The 17386-nt window shown below is 45.4% G+C and overlaps 1 non-coding gene across 1 annotated transcript; it reads left to right on the plus strand.

The window, feature by feature from the left end:
• The first annotated feature begins 11190 nt into the window (after window positions 1-11190).
• Window positions 11191-11298, plus strand: LOC112443627 (U6 spliceosomal RNA). Its single transcript, XR_003032031.1, has one exon. It is a non-coding gene; the product is annotated as a U6 spliceosomal RNA (small nuclear RNA).
• Window positions 11299-17386: the final 6088 nt, after the last annotated feature.

Consider the following 17386-nt stretch of genomic DNA (forward strand, 5'->3'; position numbering starts at 1 on the left):
CATGTGGGTGACACTGCGGTCCAGTTCCCAGCAGTCACAAAGCCCATCGCTTCTGCAGAAAATGTGCTCACCCAACTGATTTCTGCCTCGTCATGGGGAAGGGAGAGCAGTCCAGTTACTAGTTTTTTGGTTAAGCATTACCCAAGGTGAACACACTGAGCCTCTGACGCATTTGCAGTCGCACACCATGCTCTATGATCACGTAAAAATCCTAAAACAGCTCTCAAAAGGCAATGTCTGCTGATGGGCTGTGTAAGACTTAAAACATGGCACTGAGAGGGCAGACAATTTTTTTAATGGTTCCTGGTGACTGGCTTTCGGATCCCCCTTATCTCTACCATCTGAAGACAGAGTGCCAGGGAAGGTGCTCCAGGCCCAGCTTCTTGGCCAATGAGCTGCATAAATCAACTAAAGAGCAGTGATTATAACAAGGGGAGGAAAGCCACTTGCCTCTCTGGTCCCCCTGCACCACCCTCAGCCCCATAACCTTGTCTTCATCTCAGGATAACACCAACTGGCCTTCCATCAGCCTCCCTGGAGGCCGGCCCTGGGAGGCTGGGAAGAAGGGAGGGTGGCTCAGCTTCTGATGGAGAGAAAGGGGGATAAGACTATTCCTCCCACCATCTACCTGTGCTCAGAAACCCAGAGCTTTCCCAGAATGTCAGAGTCTAATGTCATGCTAACATTTTTGAACTATAGATACAAAATCTGATAGATCATTTCTGCTAAGTCCGAAAAAAGAGCAAGAAGGTCTGAGCAATTCAGCAGCCTCCTGCCTCCAAAGTTCGCACGTAGCAGGGTATAGTCTGCATCTGCACTGTGGCTGCCTGCGTGGACTGGATCCTCTAAGCCCAGGAAGGTCTCCCACAGCCTAGGGCAGAGGAGGCCGGACAGCAGAAGAGGCGTGTGGAAAGAACAGTCTTACCAAAAGACCTCATTAGAAGGCAACATTTTCATATTTACTCCGCATACAGTTTTGCTAAAATTCACAGCTGCTGCTTATCATTTTTCTGACAAGAACACATTAAACAAAAATATATGCTGGGAGGGCAGGGTGCATAGCAAATAGCTTTTAATCATATTTAAATCAAATTTACCTAAACCTTGCAAATTTTAACTCTTCTTGTACTACAGCTGACAAGCATCATCACATGATTCACAGATGCAGCTGTTTTATTTTTTAAAAAGGAAAGTCTTCTTTGGCATGGAAACAGCACATGCTGGAAAGATTAAGCTCAGCTTCTGCACATCAGTCAAGCCCACAGACCAGTCTGAGGTGAAGGATGCAGCTTTGGGAAGTCATTCTCTTACCGGGATTTGTTTCCTTCGGCGCTTTCACTGCTCACCTCCGACGCTGCTGTAACGAACAAGCAAAAAAGCAGAATCGTGACAGCCACCTGACACCTCCGGCCCTCGGTGGCCACCAGGAACACTGGGGTCCAGGCAGTATTTTGCACTCACTCAGCTCCTGGCCAGAGGAGAATGGGCCTTACCTGCCATTATTTGACCTGACCAAAGGCGAGACTAGCCCTGAGGAAGTCCTGCTCCCGAGCTATAGAACTAGACGAGATGAGTGATTAATAATTCACTGGAACCCGAAGCGGATGGTAAGTGTGAGGTCAGAGTGAATAAAAGAAAGAAACGCTAAACAAAAAGGCCACGTTTCATTCATCAGAAAGCTCAGAGATGGGATGTTTTGTTCCACTGTTAAGAACCAGAGCCTCTGTTTCCACTCACGAGTTTTGGATGAAAAGAAACCAGGCTTGGATGTGAAAAAATTCCCAGGGGATGCTTGCAGAGAAAAGGCCCTCTGGATCCCGGTCACCCTGGTTCCTGCATGAGGCTGGAGAGGCCAGTTGATTCTGAGGAACCCATCAACACATTCTTCTCTGTCATATTAGTTCCATTCCTAGGAAATTTCCTTGTTGTTTTCAAAACAGTTTACTATTACAGGTGTGATGACCCAACTAATGCCATTCGCTGATTCTTCTACCCATGTGTCCTTCATTCATCAAACACTTAGGAAGCTACTCTCTGTGCCGAGCTCTGTACTGAAACCTGGAGCATCTCGGGACAGGCTTGTGTCTGTTGCTTTAAATGCCTGTGTGCGTTGGTGAACTCCACACAGTCATTTCCAGCCCAGACTTCTCCCCAGAACTCAGAATTCACAGAGCCAAGACCACACTTAGCATCTCTCCTAGAAATCTCTTGCCATCCAAGAGGCATCTGATTGGACCTTGTCCAGATCCAGACTTCAAACCCATTCCCCCCACAGCCTTGTCCATCCCCACTGAGGCACCTCCATTCTTTCTGTTACCTGCATTTTTCTTGGAGTCATCCATGCTTTCAGCGTGGATCAGTTAGAGTCCATTTGGGAACTAAAAACCAGAGCCGTGTTCTTGTTCTTGTTTTCACAGGGCTATGTGGCATGAGGGATCTTAGTTCCCAGACCAGGGATAGAACCCATTCCCCCTTGCAGTGGAAGCACAATCCTAACCACTGGACCACCCTGGAAGTCCCATCAGTTATTTTAACAGAGTTTAATATAAATCAATGTTAACCAGGTACTGGGGAACTGAAAAGGCAGAAGGTAGAAGAGGTCAGTGTAGGAAGCAGCCACCCACCCTCAACTGAGGGCACAGACAGAAGTGTTGGGTTCATCTGAACCCACAGTCTGTGAGGAGGGGCACACAGCTGGACCTCTGAGGCGGGAGCCATAGCCAGCAGATTCAGTGACCTCTGAGGGGCCCAGTGAAGTTGGCTCTGGGAGCATGAAGAAAAGTGAGAAACTGGAACCAGCTACCACTGTGGTGTCATTGACTCGAATGGACTCCACCCCGCACCAGCCTTCTAGCGTCCTCTGGCACCCCTTGTTAGCAGAGCTTAACATGGACCGTGCTGGCAAAAGCTGAAGGGCAGTCTGCAGGGAAACACGAACTTAATCAGCACAGACCACCTCTTTGGCTACTTAGCCTCTGTCACCTTAACACAAAGCTTCTTTCTCTCATACCCTACCCCCAACCTGCCACCAAATCCTCCCAGCTCTACCTGTCAAAAATCTCCATGACTTCACAGTTTCTCCTCACTGCACTGCCACTGTTCTGGTCTGAGCACCTCTGGGTCTCACCTGGAACATCACAATAGCCTCCCAAGCAGATTCTTTCACTTTCTCCAGAGTTAATTCTCCACACAGAAGCCATCATGATTGTATTAGTTAGCTGCTGCTGCTGCTAAGTCACTTCAGTCGTGTCCAACTCTGTGCAACCCCAGAGATGGCAGCCCACCAGGCTCCCCATCCCTGGGATTCTCCAGGCAAGAACACTGCTAGGGCTGCTGAAACAAACTGCCACAAACTTGGCATGTTGAAACAATAGAAATTTACTGTCTCAACAGTTTGGGAGGCCAGAACTCTGAAATCAAGGTGTCAGCGGGGTCCCTTACTTCGATAGACTCTTGAGGGAGAACGTGGATACCACATACCTCTCTCCTAGATCCTGGTGGTTGCTGGCCATCCTCGGTATCCTTTGGTCTAATAGACGTATCACCCCAATCTCTGCTTCTGTCTTCTCACTGCCTTCTTCTCTATGTCTCTGGATGCTTCTGTGTCTAATCCTCCTCTTATAAGGACACCAGCAATGGATTTGGGCCCGTCTTTCCATCCTACCCTGAGTAAGAGCTCCATTCCTACACGACCTGGATGCCCCACCGCTCTATTTCCCCTCTGACTGCTCTCACCTTCTTCCCCCCATAGAAGCTACTCTGTTCCTCAGCCTTCAATACTTTTCATCTATTTCATCTAGAGATTTAATTTGTATTTTTTAACTTGCAAGCTCCTATTTACCTTAAACATGTGTAATACAGTTATAATAGCTGTTCTTATGCCCTTGCCTAAAAATTCCAACATCTGTGTGAGTTCTAGTTGGATTCTGATTGTTGTTTCTCCTTATTACGGTCATATTTTCCTGCTTATTTGCATACCTGGTGATTTTTTTTATTGGATGCCAGTCATTATGCATTTTTATTGTTGGCTTTTGGGTATTTTTGTGTTGTAAATATTTTCGACTTCTTTCCCGGGATCAAAGAAAAAAGCTTTAATTTACTAGGAAATAGTTTGATTCTTTCTCACCTTTTTTTAAGGGTTTTTTTGTTTTTGTTTTTGTTTTTTTTGGTGGGAGCAAACCAGTCTTTAGTCTAAAGCTAATTATTTCTTACGCTGAGGCAATATACTTCTGAGTATTCTACCCTATGTTTCAAGAATTGTGGAGGTTTCCAGTCTGAGAGGTGGGAAGCGGCATTATTCTTGACCTTGTACAAACGATAGGTATAGTTCCTCACACACATGCATTGATGAGTGCTCTGTGAAATACTTACATGGAAGCCTTCACAGATCTCTGGAATTCTCTCTCTGCAGCTCTTTCTTCTCTAGTACTCTGTTTAATGAACTCTAGCTATCTTTTCCTCAGACTCTCAGCTCAACATCCCAATTCAGGTAGTCCAACAAGTTACACATGAATTTCCTTCTTTACACTGCTGCTGCTGCTGCTGCTAAGTCGCTTCAGTCGTGTCCCACTCTGTGCCACGCCATAGACGGCAGCCCACCAGGCTCCCCTGTCCCTGGGATTCTCCAGGCAAGAACACTGGAGTGGCTTGCCATTTCCTTCTCCAATGCGTGAAAGTGAAAGTGAAAGGGAAGTCGCTCAGTCGTGTCCCACTCCTAGCAACCCCATGGACTGCTCCAGGCTCCTCCATCCATGGGATTTTCCAGGCAAGAGTACTGGAGTGGGGTGCCATTGCCTTCTCCGCTTCTTTACACTACAGCCCATAAATGAAGTAAGGGAGATTGTAAGGTGTTTTCATTTGTTTCGCATTCCTTAGGAATCATTGTTCTTTGCTGCTTGACATTCAGTGTCTTGAAAATCACTGTTTCATATATTTGCCCACTTTTTTTTGGTGGTGGTGTTGGTTGTATCAGTAAATATGGTCCCTGTTACTCCATCTTAGCCAAAAGTGGAAGCTTCTGTCATCTCTTTAAGATTTTCAACTGCTGTGATTTCTTTTCTCATTCTCAAAAAATATTCACTTTCCTACTTTATTTTTTAAATTGGCATTGTGTATTCTTTTTCTTAAAGAGGGCCCCCATACTCAGATTCTTGAGGTAAACCACTTGGGGTGGAATTCTGCCTCCACCACTGACTACCATTGTGACCTTGACAAGCCTGTGTACTTGAGTTTCTTCACCTATAAAACTAGGATGATAAAAAGTTTCTTCATCTATAAAACCAGGATGTTAATAGGACCTGCTTCAGAGTGTTGAGTACTACAAAAGTTATCACATACAACACTTAGAAAGTAACCTAGAACACAGAAGCCACTCTATACATGTTAGTTATTACACTTATTTTTATTTAAATATTATCAATATATTGGAGAAGGAAATGGCAACCCCCTCCAGTGTTCTTGCCTGGAGAATCCCAGGGACGGGGGAGCCTGGTGGGCTGCCATCTATGGGGTCACACAGAGTCGGACACAACTGAAGCGACTTAGCAGCAGTATCAATATATAGGTGGTGCTATAATTTATGGACTAGCTATAGAGAGTGTGATGGCTTAGGATGGAATATAATATAATAGATGAGACTAGAGGAAGAGTAGGTCACAAAAGAAATAGCGTAACGGCCAGAGTGTGAGATAACCAAAACACTACACTGTAGTGTCCTAGGGAAAAAAGTAGGGCAACGTTCAAAAAGAGGAAGAGGTGAATATGGTCTAAGCCACTAGAAATCAAGATAAGGACTTAAACATGACCCCAGGTTTGGCGACATAGCAGTCATGCCTAACGGTGTAAAATGAGGATATGAACCGGACCCGCCATTTATGGTGGGCTTCCCTGGTGGCTCAGATGGTAAAGAATTCGCCCACAATGCAGAAGACCTGGGTTTGGAAGATCCCCTGGAGAAGGGAATGGCTACCCATGCCAATATTTTGGCCTAGACAATTCCATGCCTAAGGAGCCTGGTAGGCTACAGTCCATGGGATCACAGAGTGTCAGACACGACTGAGCGACTTTCACTTTGCCATATATGGTAACAATCAGCATTAAATGAGAATTTATCTAATGCCTTAGCACAGTACTTACCATATATTAAGTATTCAAAAAATTTAAGTTATTTAACACAACATTGTATAGCAACTACAACAAAAAATTTTTTTAAATATAAACTGATATAGAAAACCAAATACAAGATTTTTATATAAGAAAACAAAATGCAGAATTCTGTTTATATACAGGTGACCCTCGAGCAACATGGATTTGACCTGTGAAACACTTTTTTAAAGTTATTTTATTACTATAATTAGCAATATTATGTTTACTTTTTGCATCACTGGATCCAGGCCATGTCTGTCTCACTCTAGTTTATAAATGTCAGGGCAGTTTCAGATTCTGTTTCCACTCTCCTTGGTTCATTATCACCCATACCTCAAAGTATAACACTAGGGTACTTCCCTTTCTCTCTCTCTCTCTCTCTCTCTCTCTCTCTCTCTCTCTCTCTCTCACACACACACACACACACACACAGACTATCCTACAAAAAAGCCTTGCTTTTGTCCAAGGGCAGTCATTTCACCCTACCCTGATACTTCTGCCTATCTTTAAAATAGTGTAAACATCATCAATGGTTAGCACTCTCTGGATTCAAAAGCCAAGGCCAATTCTGGTTCAATCCTGAGTCTCATGCCCACACCCTGTTGGAGCTAGAAAAGATACCTGGGCCTCTCTGACTTTTTATATGAGAAGTAGAGCTCATTCTCCATCAAGATTCCCTCCACATAAGGAGAATGTATTCTCAGCATCCAAAAACCAGTGGCCACAGTGCCTACACCCAGCCAGTTCCAGGGGTCCAGAAAATACCCACCAAATCACAAAATTACATGGTTCTAGCAGATCAAACATCTTGAATTACATATCTAAACCTTTTTTTTTTTTTTAATTTGGGGAGGCAACACATCTGTTCAGTCCTTTGTTTGTAATCTCATGGATTCCAAGTGAAAAATTGGTCCTGTGGTTCTGATTCACTGCTGTATGAGTCACATTAGTGCCATTTGTAAAGGTCTGTGTGAAGTCCCAAATTACATCTTTCAAGATGAGAAGTATAACTTGTATCAAAAGGCAACTGATTTAAACCCTAAACACACCTGTGTTTAAAGATGCAACTGTGCTACCTGGGCTTCTCTGAACCTCCCACCATGAGTCATTCAAGATGACTAAGTGCTCCAATACTTGAAAGTTTAATTATTTGATCAAAAAATTTTAGAATTTTAGTAATATGAGACAAGAATCTTCTTAAGAAATATATTCCAACTTCCTAAACAAGATGTAGTTGTCACCAAATTGCAAGTCTGTGCCCAACACACAGTGAGGCCAAGCAATACCAAAACATCAGAGTATGGAACAAAGAAAGATTTGTTGCAGGGCCATGCAAGGAGACAGGTGGCTCATGACGAAAACCCCTGAACTTCCCAAAAGCTGCCAGCAAAGACCTTTTGTAGGAAAGGTGAGGTAGGGTTGTGCCATGGTTAGTTGTTGCAAACTTCTTGGTGTCAGGTCATGGTCAGGTCACAATCTTCCTGTAAATCTCTACCAAATGAATGCTATTCTCCGCTCTGACAAGAAAGGGCAAGGTCCCAAGGCACAACTTTTCCCCTCTAAGTCCAGGTCCTGACTAAGAAGAGGCAGATCTCAATTGACAGCTCCCTCAGGGCCAGATCCCCAGACCCTGCCCAGCTGTCATTGCTGAGGCAGCCAGGCACCCAGGACCTAACTGGCCCTGAGACTCCTCAGGCTGCCCAAACGGTGGTGCAGGGTGGGTAGCAGGTCCCACAGACTGACCCAGGCAGATGGTCCAGTATGTTGCAGAGACAGGGATGGGGAAGAGGTTCACCGCTGCCTCAACACCCGGACCTGGCCAGTGCGTGGCCCTGAGGAGGCCTCCTGAGCCCTGCGGGGCACAGCCCCAGCCTGTTCCCTGGGCCCCTCCAGCTCACCTGCTGGCCCAAGGCCCGGTGAGCTGGAGGCCCCAGGGAGAAGGCCAGGATCTGCCTCATAACTCATTCTCCACCGGACGACCACCACTCCCCAACCATTGGCTGCATCCCGCACTAATGTCACTCAGTGACGGCTGGGAGCTTGTGGGAGGGGCCCACTGCACTGCCAGCCAATGGCTGAGTGGGACCTGTTGCTTAATAATAGAGGGCGGAGTAATGGCACACAGCAATAGCTACGTGCTCTGTTACATCACGAACATAATTTTACCTTCTTTAGAGTCACTCATAAAAACATCAATAAATGGTCCAGTCTAAAGTAGATTTAAGATTCTAAGGGTTCTTTAACTTTACGCTAAGTGGATCTAGATAGATAGTTTTGAATTGTTTGGATTCTTATAGTAGTTTTTCTGGCTCCTTTATTGTTGACACTCATTTCCTGTTATTATCATTTTACCTATGTATAGTAGTTTCTTCCACATTTAACTATCTGTTGCTTTTTATACCTGACAGCTAAGACAACTTATGAGAATTACTTTATAAAGTTCATGTAAATGGATTCAGAATGGGGCCCTGAGAGATTTCACATATGAGTAATCTATACTTGCTCTGACACACTTTTTTGAAAATAGGTACAGTATAAATAAATCAATGGAACATCTTGCGACATCGACTTTGGAACCTCAGATGTTTTATTGGCTTGCTTTGTTCTTCTTACTTTGTGATTCTTGGCCAAGTCCTGTATTGGTGAAGGTGACCTGTGGTAGATTTCCACCATGGAGACTAGGCTTCAGGTATGCTTCCTTCTGTCTAGTCTTGGGCATCAGCTTGGTTAGAAACATAACCAGTCACTTGGATAATCAAGTAATTGAAATATCTCCCAGAAAAGCTTGTCAGTTGTTATGATCAGAGACAGAAAGGCCAGACACAGTCAAAAGGTTATTTCACAATGATTTCCTCATTCCTTACAAAGAATTATAAAAGCACGTGGTCTTGCCCCAGCCTTAGGTTTCAACTGGAAGAAGAACCTTTGTCCTCCTAGGTTTGTCTTCAAGTGAGCCAATTCCCCACTGGGAACATGCAACTGTCACACACCACACTCTTATCCTGCAGAAATGGCTCCCAAGGGGCTTCTTTCATGGCACCTCTCCCTGCTGCATACCACCCAGCCTCAGAATTTCTCTGTGCCCAGAGAAACCCCTACCCAACCCTTCAGTATCATCCTAGGGAGCATTTTCAATGGGTGAGTGAGTTTCCAATCATTTCATTCCTTAAACAGCAGAAATCTCAACTGTTCCCAGGAGTCTGTGCAATGGCTCAGAGAAGGGCCCTACTGCTTCCATTCCCCCCAGATATTCAGTCACAAGATAGCCGTTCATCCCTCAGCACCCCCTCTAGTCTATGGGGGATTCCCCAGGGTGGCTGGGATTCCTGTCCCTGGAACCCGTATCTCAAGTTCCCACTCTCTGCTCCCTAGAGAGATTGGCTCATGAGCTTTTTTCCAGGCTTTTCTCTCTGGGCAGCTTCTGGCTCACTTGACCTATTTTCCAAAAGCTCAAGACAGAGGGCATAGAAAGGCATTGAAACACTCTGGGTGCTGTGCTGTTTCCCGGTTACAAAACCTGCCTGCAAAGCAAATTACACCTTTTAGCAGCCCCACACCTCACAGACTTAATGGTTGATTCAAATGAATGATCAGCTTGTGTTTCTTTCCTTTCTCTGGAGTAAGAGGAAAAAAATTATTTTCTTTCAGTAGATTCTGTATTTATAAATATCATTAGAGGTTAAACATTTTCTTAATGACAGGAAAAGTCAAGATTTCCTCTATTCACCCAACCAGGACAGAGCTACTTCTCCTTTCATTGTTAAAGAGTTTCCTCCCCTCTCCAACTCCAGCTCAGTGCCCTGGATCTCTAGGTATATGGTAGTCACTCAGGAACTATTCATTCAGAGAATGAATGGATGGATTAATGGACAGATGGAAAAGTGTCTTTGCATCATCATCCACCTGGGTGCCTCCCCAGCTGGAGGGAGAACCTTCACACTGCTTCCTGGCAGCTCTTCTTCAGGGACCCACTAATCAAATGGGCCCCTCTTAAGCGTGTTTGGAGATCACACAATAGAATTTAATAATGAAGACTATTATTTACTTCTTTGTTTTGCAGAGAGCTGAATGAAAACCTGACCTCCCTGGGCCCTGGTAGAATTTCTCCATGAATGGTTAGACGGTTTTGCGTTTCCAGCACGTTGGCATCCACTTGGTCCTGGAATGGCTGTGCATAGCTGGGGGCCAAATGAGTTCAAATGACTCCTCCAGGGCTCTTCTTTGTTATGAGGCTGTTGGATTTGTGGTCTTTTTAGAAGCCTTGGCAGCTGCTAGCCGGCTCTAGAAGCCATCTTTCCTCAGATGGTCCAGGATGCCACTCCCAACTGTGAACTCCACAAAAACAGGATCCTGGGCTACTGACCCCAGAGTGTGGGAGGACAGGGGCTCAGTTTTACAAAACCAGGCCAAACTTCACTATTATGGCTCAGTGATTGTAACTTCCCTGATCTCCCAGCCCCTCCAGTCCATTTTTCCTTTTCCTAGTTCTGGAGGCAGTTTTCCCCTCGCCACAGATTCCCTAATTAACAATTCTTTCCTTTTTTTCTCTGCTGCAGTTCTATCCACAGCTTCCTACTCACAGCATTAAAGGCCACAGATTTGATCCCGCTTCTGATACGGTGTGCCTAAGAGGGCTTTGAGCCAAGAGAAGATGGGTTTATGGTCACAAGAGGCAGGAGGAGCATCCCTGGGATGAAAAGGGGTCACACCTGTAACTCACAGAGAAGTCCCCTCACAATAGCTGCTGTTGGAATATTAATTACATAGTCTTAAAGTGACTCCCCACACATTGCTTATTAGTGGCAAGGGGAAAAAGACCCAGAAAGCAGCCAGGATAAAGAAACTGTACAACACCTTGACCAGGTCCAACTTAATATCATCTGTGTGGGGAAGATCACATCTTCATGCAGCTCCAAATACCTGGACAGGACTCACATCGCTGGGCAGTAATTGGGCTGAGGTCGCAAAACCTCAGTCTAACCAGCATGAAACACATACAAGCATGCATACAAGGAGAAACATGCCCTCGAAACAAAATGGTGTGGGGTGCTCACTTTGGCAGCAAATACACTAAAATTGAAACAATATGAAAAAAGATCAACACTGCCCCTGCACAAAGATGACACACAGATAACTGAAGAAAAAAAAAATGTGCATGTGATGGGAAAGTGGGGATTGACATCATGAAAGCCAAATTAAAGGAGGTAAAAGGCAGGACAACAAAATCCAAGACCTGACTTTGCACTGGATCCTGTACTGGAAGGGGGGATTCTTGGAAAGACACTGATAAGTCACCTAACAAAATTGATATACGGGAGGGAAATTAGATAAGTGTACTTTGCCAAGTATTATTGTTATGTTGTAGAACACTGTCATTCTTAGGAAATTCACACTCAGGGGTAAAGGGCCATGAAGCTGGTAACTTATTTTCAAACTGCTAAGAAAAAAATATATTATTATAATAGATATAGAGATGCATATTATCTACATGTTATATATAATTTTTTTTCTTAACCATTATACATGTATATATGTGTGTGTGCACATACATATGAGCTTCCCTTGTGGCTCAGCTGGTAAAGAATCCACCTACAATGCAGGAGCCCTGGGTTCGATCCCTGGGTTGGGAAAATCCCTTGGAGAAAGGAAAGACTACCCACTCCAGTATTCTCGCCTGGAGAATTCCATAGACTGTATAGTCCATGGAGTCACAGAGTTGGACACGACTGAGCGACTTTCACTTTCTTTCATATACATATATATATGGAATGGGGAGAAACACGCAAATAATAAAGCAAGTGGAGTACAATGATGACAATACAGGTGCTCTTGTATTATTTTTCTATTTTTGCATCCTTTTTTGTAAGTTTGAAATTATTCCCAAACAAAAAGCTCAAAAATACAGCTGCTGTACTTCTGATTCTTAATATTCTTCGGGTCTGAGCCCTCTGAATGAGAAAAAATAGGACATGAGGTAACTCTGTGTGAAGCCATTTAGGCTTATAGATAGAGGCTCCTAAGCTGGGGAGCATTGGAATTTACCTATAATTCTGAAGCGAGTGTTTGATGATGGCTACCACTTTGAAGGACAGGGGGCCACTATGAGGAAAAGCATCAAAATCAACACAGGAAGACACAACCTCATCCCAGTCCAGTTCAGAAAATAAACAATGTCCTGCAGTCATGATCAGCGAAAACACAGATTAATTTTAAATTCCGTTTGGGGAGCCAAAAAGTAGAGATGAGCATAGCACAGAGACTGAGTGTGGCTTGGGCACCTAGGGGACTACCAGCTGTGATTCCCGAGGCACGTTCCTCTGCCCCGTGCCCCCCCACACCCACTGCTCAGGCTCAGTTTTCTTCTCTGTAGAGCAAGAGTCCTCAAAGGCTTGTTACATGGTACAAGCGAGGCTGCTACTGCTGCTGCTGTTGCTAAGTCGCTTCAGTCGTGTCCGACTGTGCGACCCCATAGACGGCAGCCCACCAGGCTCCCCGTCTCTGGCAGTACAGGCCAAATGCTAGGCATGTGGAAGCTCAAGTGCAGTCAGAGAGCAGCAACCACGAGGTAGTAGTGTTATAAGGAGGTTTTCTCCCCTGACTCTGTAACGCTGCCAGCTGCAGTTATTAATACAAAGGCTCCACTGAGTCAGAGCACAGGGCCGGGGTGGGCGGTTGGGGGCAGGGGGTTGCTGTGGTCCTAGAGACATGGGTTCTGCAGGGTGGGAAGGGTCCCTCAGCGGGAGAAAGCTCATCAAGAGAGCTCCTAAACCCATGGCATTTGCTCCGAGGGGCTTCCAGGACTAAAGCCACAGTCTGCTCAGGGCTTTGTCCATTGTTTGATGAGGACGTGACCCACACGTGCTTTATTTGATCAAAGTGCTGTGCAGGGTAGACGATTTTTACCATCAAAACCTAATCTCTACTCAGAGAAATAACCAATTCCTCCATTTAGGTCAAACTTTTTGGCCTCCAAAAATTCTTCAAAAAGTAAAACATGCCTTTAAGGAATTGACTTCCCTCTAAGAAATCTGGAAGGTATGAAAAAAGCAGAGTCGGGGTGGGAGAGAGGGCAACACCTCTGTCCTTGCATCCTGGTCATCACCCAGCCTGGTTCTGTCACCCACCTTTCTGGAGGTGCCTGATAGCCTCTCTGTTACCATTTCAGAGACATTCACCTGAGCCACATGTGGATTCTGATTTGGGCCCTAAATTCTTGGTGCCTGGCCATCATTTGCCTGTTGGGAGCTGGTTCTTTAACTTGATAAAGCAAAGTCCACTCACACAGCACCTCCAACTCTTTCATGCCCCAGCTATCTACTGACTTTGTACTGGGTGCCAGGTCCTGGATTCAACACTACAGTGTGGATGTGAATGAGCCACCATCCCTGCCCAGCAGAGCTTGGCATCCAGCCAGTCAGGTGAACATGATGACCGAGGCAGGGGAGCACCATGGTTCCAACACCACTTTTTCTCAACCCCACTCCAATGCAGAATCCGTGAGTAGTAGATTGAAGACACAGCATCCAGGCCCAAAACTCCAGACCTACCAAATCAGTCTCCAGGGTAAGGCCTTGAAATCAGCACTTTAATAATGGAATATTAGACATTCCAATTCTGAGGGGTTGATGAAAGGCACAGGGCCATTGGGGGTCTATCTGTGCGGGGTTCCAAAAAGGAGCCCACAGGACTGAAGGAGGATCAATAAACTAGCACAGTCTCTGAAAGTTCTTTAAGAAACAGGCAGCCTGGAGATCTGGGAACATAAGAGAGGGCGAGGGGGATTCACCCCACCCCAGCACTGTGACTGCTAGGAGACCCCTGGGTAGAAGTGACAGAGGCCATCACACACAGGAATGGAGGGGCAGGAGCAGAAGTCTGGGCAATTTGGGGCCAATGGCACTGCCCTCCAGCATCAGGAGAGGAAGAAGCAGCCTAGGTCAGTGCTCTGTGTGCGGCATGACAGTACTGCGAGTGGGAGCCCTCTGAACACATCTGAAGGAAACTGCAAGGAGTGGGAGTCAGGTGAGCTGTCTGCACCGAAGCTGCCAATGTCTCTGAGAGTTGTCTACTCTCACAGAGAGGAACCTTTCTGGCATTTCTGAAGTGTTAGGCACCAAGGCTGCTGCAGACTTCCTGACCTAGAGTTTGATTGTAGCCTCTTCCCCCAAGGACTCTGTTACAGGGTCACATGCTGTGTGCTTCTATATATGGGTCTCAGAAGCACCACTAGTGAGACAAGTCCAAATGCCTAGGTGAGTACATATTTAGACTCAAGCCAAGCCATCTACACCAGCTTCAACATTGGCCTCATAGTGTACACTTGATTAATGGATTCTATCCCTAAGATATCACATGGTTACAACTACATCATCCTGGCTCTTCACAGTCAACCTCCAACAATCCCAATTCAATGCTGCTTTTCTTTTTTTTCTAACCTCTGGACTGGCTTATGAAAACTGCTGCTGCTGCTGCTGCTGCTAAGTTGTGTCAGTTGTGTCCAACTCTGTGCAACCCCATAGACGGCAGCCCACCAGCCTCCTCTGTCCCTGGGATTCTCCAGGCAAGAACACTGGAGTGGGTTGCATTTCCTTCTCCAATGCATGAAAGAGAAGTGAAAGTGAAGTCGCTCAGTCATGTCCAACTCTTCACGGCGCCCTGGACTGCAGCCTACCAGGCTCCTCCATCCATGGAATTTCCCAAGCAAGAGTACTGGAGTAGGGTGCCATTGCCTTCTCCGCTTATGGAAACTACATTCATTTAATCCATGGGATCCCAGCTCTGCCACCAACTCACTGTGTGACTTTGGGAAAGTTACCTACCTGCTTTGAGTTCCGGCTGCTTCTTCTATTAAACTTGGATAACAACATGTGTATCATAGTGTTGCTTAATCACTTTCACTCCCTTTCCACTTCTCCAGAGTTGTGTGTCATCAGTAATAGACCCATGATTTGCCATTTGAAAAGACACATTTATAATCAGTCATTTTGTTCATATTTTCATATATTGATCTCAGTTTGAACATTTAGTTAATAGAAAAGACACAGCAGGAAATCCTCCAGAGATAAATGGGTGGTAGGTTTTAAAGTGACTCTAGGCCTTCTGGAATGGATGGCAGACAATTAGCCTGCCTCTTGCCTGAAAAATCAAAATAATTACTGGTGAGGCTTGCTTAATGGGGTCTTTTGTGAACTCCCTCCCTAAATGAGAAATCTTTAACTTTTCACAAAAACTCAATCTCATTTGTGCTGCTGATTCCTAATATTTCTAAATAAATACTTGGCCTCTGGGCTTTTGTAATCAAATAACCCAAATCAAACCAAGCTGCTCTGCCAGGGGAATAATTAATTTTGTGTGAATCTACTGGAAGAAATGTCTACTATCAGTTTGGAATCACCACAGGCACTCTGAGGCAAGTTTTGCGGACCTGGGCTAAGAAGTGAGTTTATTCCATTTGGGCTGAAATGGCTTGTTGAGATGTTCAAACAGTGAACACTGACATGTTTCAGAACCCACAGTGTGCAAGAAGCTGGCTGTCCCCCTGACCCCAAGTCGATCATCACACACAGACAGGTTCGGGGCTCTGTGTCTAAGGCAGAGGAGACAAAGTCTATGAAAGCCAGTTACCTGCCCTGCATCAACCTAGAAAGTGAGAGTGAAGTCCCTCATTCGTGTCCTACTCTGTGACCCCATGGACTATAGCCCACCAGGCTCCTCCATCCATGGAATTTTCTAGGCAAGAGTAGTGGAGTGGGTTGCCATTTCCTTCTCCAGGTTCATCAACCTAGAAAGGAGGCCAAAGAGCCTCAGAAGGTAGAGGAGTTGGAAGTGTGGGGCACTTTTGCAATAACAGGGTCATCAACCAGCTGGAGGTGATCTGAAGACAAAAGAACTTGACATAGAGATACATAGAAATGCTGAGGGGGAGATGCAAGTCAGAGCTTGGCAGAAGTCTGGAGAGGACCCCAAAAGTGCCCCAGAGCTGAGATGTGACCTACACAAAGACTGGAGGGCCCCACTCCAGGAGAATCTCCAGTGACCTTGGCAGGGATAGCAGAGTCTGCTATCCTCTGGGTCCACCCTTCATAGTTCTTCCCTGTCAAGGATTCTTACCCAACAACCCTTGAAATACAAGGTCAGAGTGGAACTTCGGAATTCTGGGCAGCTTCAGATTCCGTTTATAATATTAAATTACTTAGCTGACCCCAAGCTCTTGCTCTATTTTTACCAGCTTCATTGGTTCTTTTCAGAAACTTCAAGTAGGATGGTTGTCCGCCCATAGCTGCTTGGGATATTCTGGATCCTCAATCTATCCCCTGGGATGGAAAACATCCTTCTTTTTGGTTTAATAAAGGTGTCATCCCATTTTTTATAAAAAAGAAAAAAAATGGTAGATTTCAGGAAGATAAAACAAAGAGGGACAGAATGGTGTCAAGACATAGGTTTCACTGTAAATCCCAGTTTCTTGCCCTCTCCTCTACTCCTTCGCTTGGTCTAGAATAACCTGACCAAAACCATCTTTCAATTCTTTAGCATGTCCATTCTCCAGTTTCACTCTTAGCACACATATCTCCCCTCCAGGAAATAAGCTTGGACAAGGACCCCAGTCACCAGTGTAAGATTATGTAAGTCATTAAAGGTCTGCCTCTAGACAGAGCAAGGAAGACTCTCATTCCCCAGTGACCATGGTTCTCCAGCTATGGTATGCATATGGACAACTTGGGGAACTCATTAAAAATGCATCTTCCAAGGCCTTTCTTTCAGGTTAGGTAGGTCTTGGGTGGGTCTCAGGAATATGTATTTTTTAAATTCTAGAATTAAATCACTCTGGATAATTCTGATTCAGGTATAAAGAAGACATGTTTGAAAGCCTGTTTTAAGGCTGCTGCTGCTGCTAAGTCACTTCAGTCGTGTCCGACTCTATGCCACCCCATAGACGGTAGCCCACCAGGCTCCCCCGTCCCTGGGATTCTCCAGGCAAGAACACTGGAGTGGGTTGCCATTTCCTTCTCCAATGCATGAAAGTGAAAAGTGAAAGGGAAGTCACTCAGTTGCGTCCGACTCTTTGTGACCCCAGGGACTGCAGCCCACCAGGTTCCTCCGTCCATGGGATTTTCCAGGCAAGAGTACTGGAGTGGGTTGCCATTGCCTTCTCCACTTTTAAGACCACTTCAGCATAATGTCAGTGAACTTAGAGAAGAGGTACCAACTACTAAGAGGAGTAAAGGATCATTTCCCTCCACTT

The sequence above is a fragment of the Bos taurus genome, chromosome 2 (genome assembly GCF_002263795.3).
Source record: "Bos taurus isolate L1 Dominette 01449 registration number 42190680 breed Hereford chromosome 2, ARS-UCD2.0, whole genome shotgun sequence".
NCBI classification, from domain to species: domain Eukaryota; kingdom Metazoa; phylum Chordata; class Mammalia; order Artiodactyla; family Bovidae; genus Bos; species Bos taurus.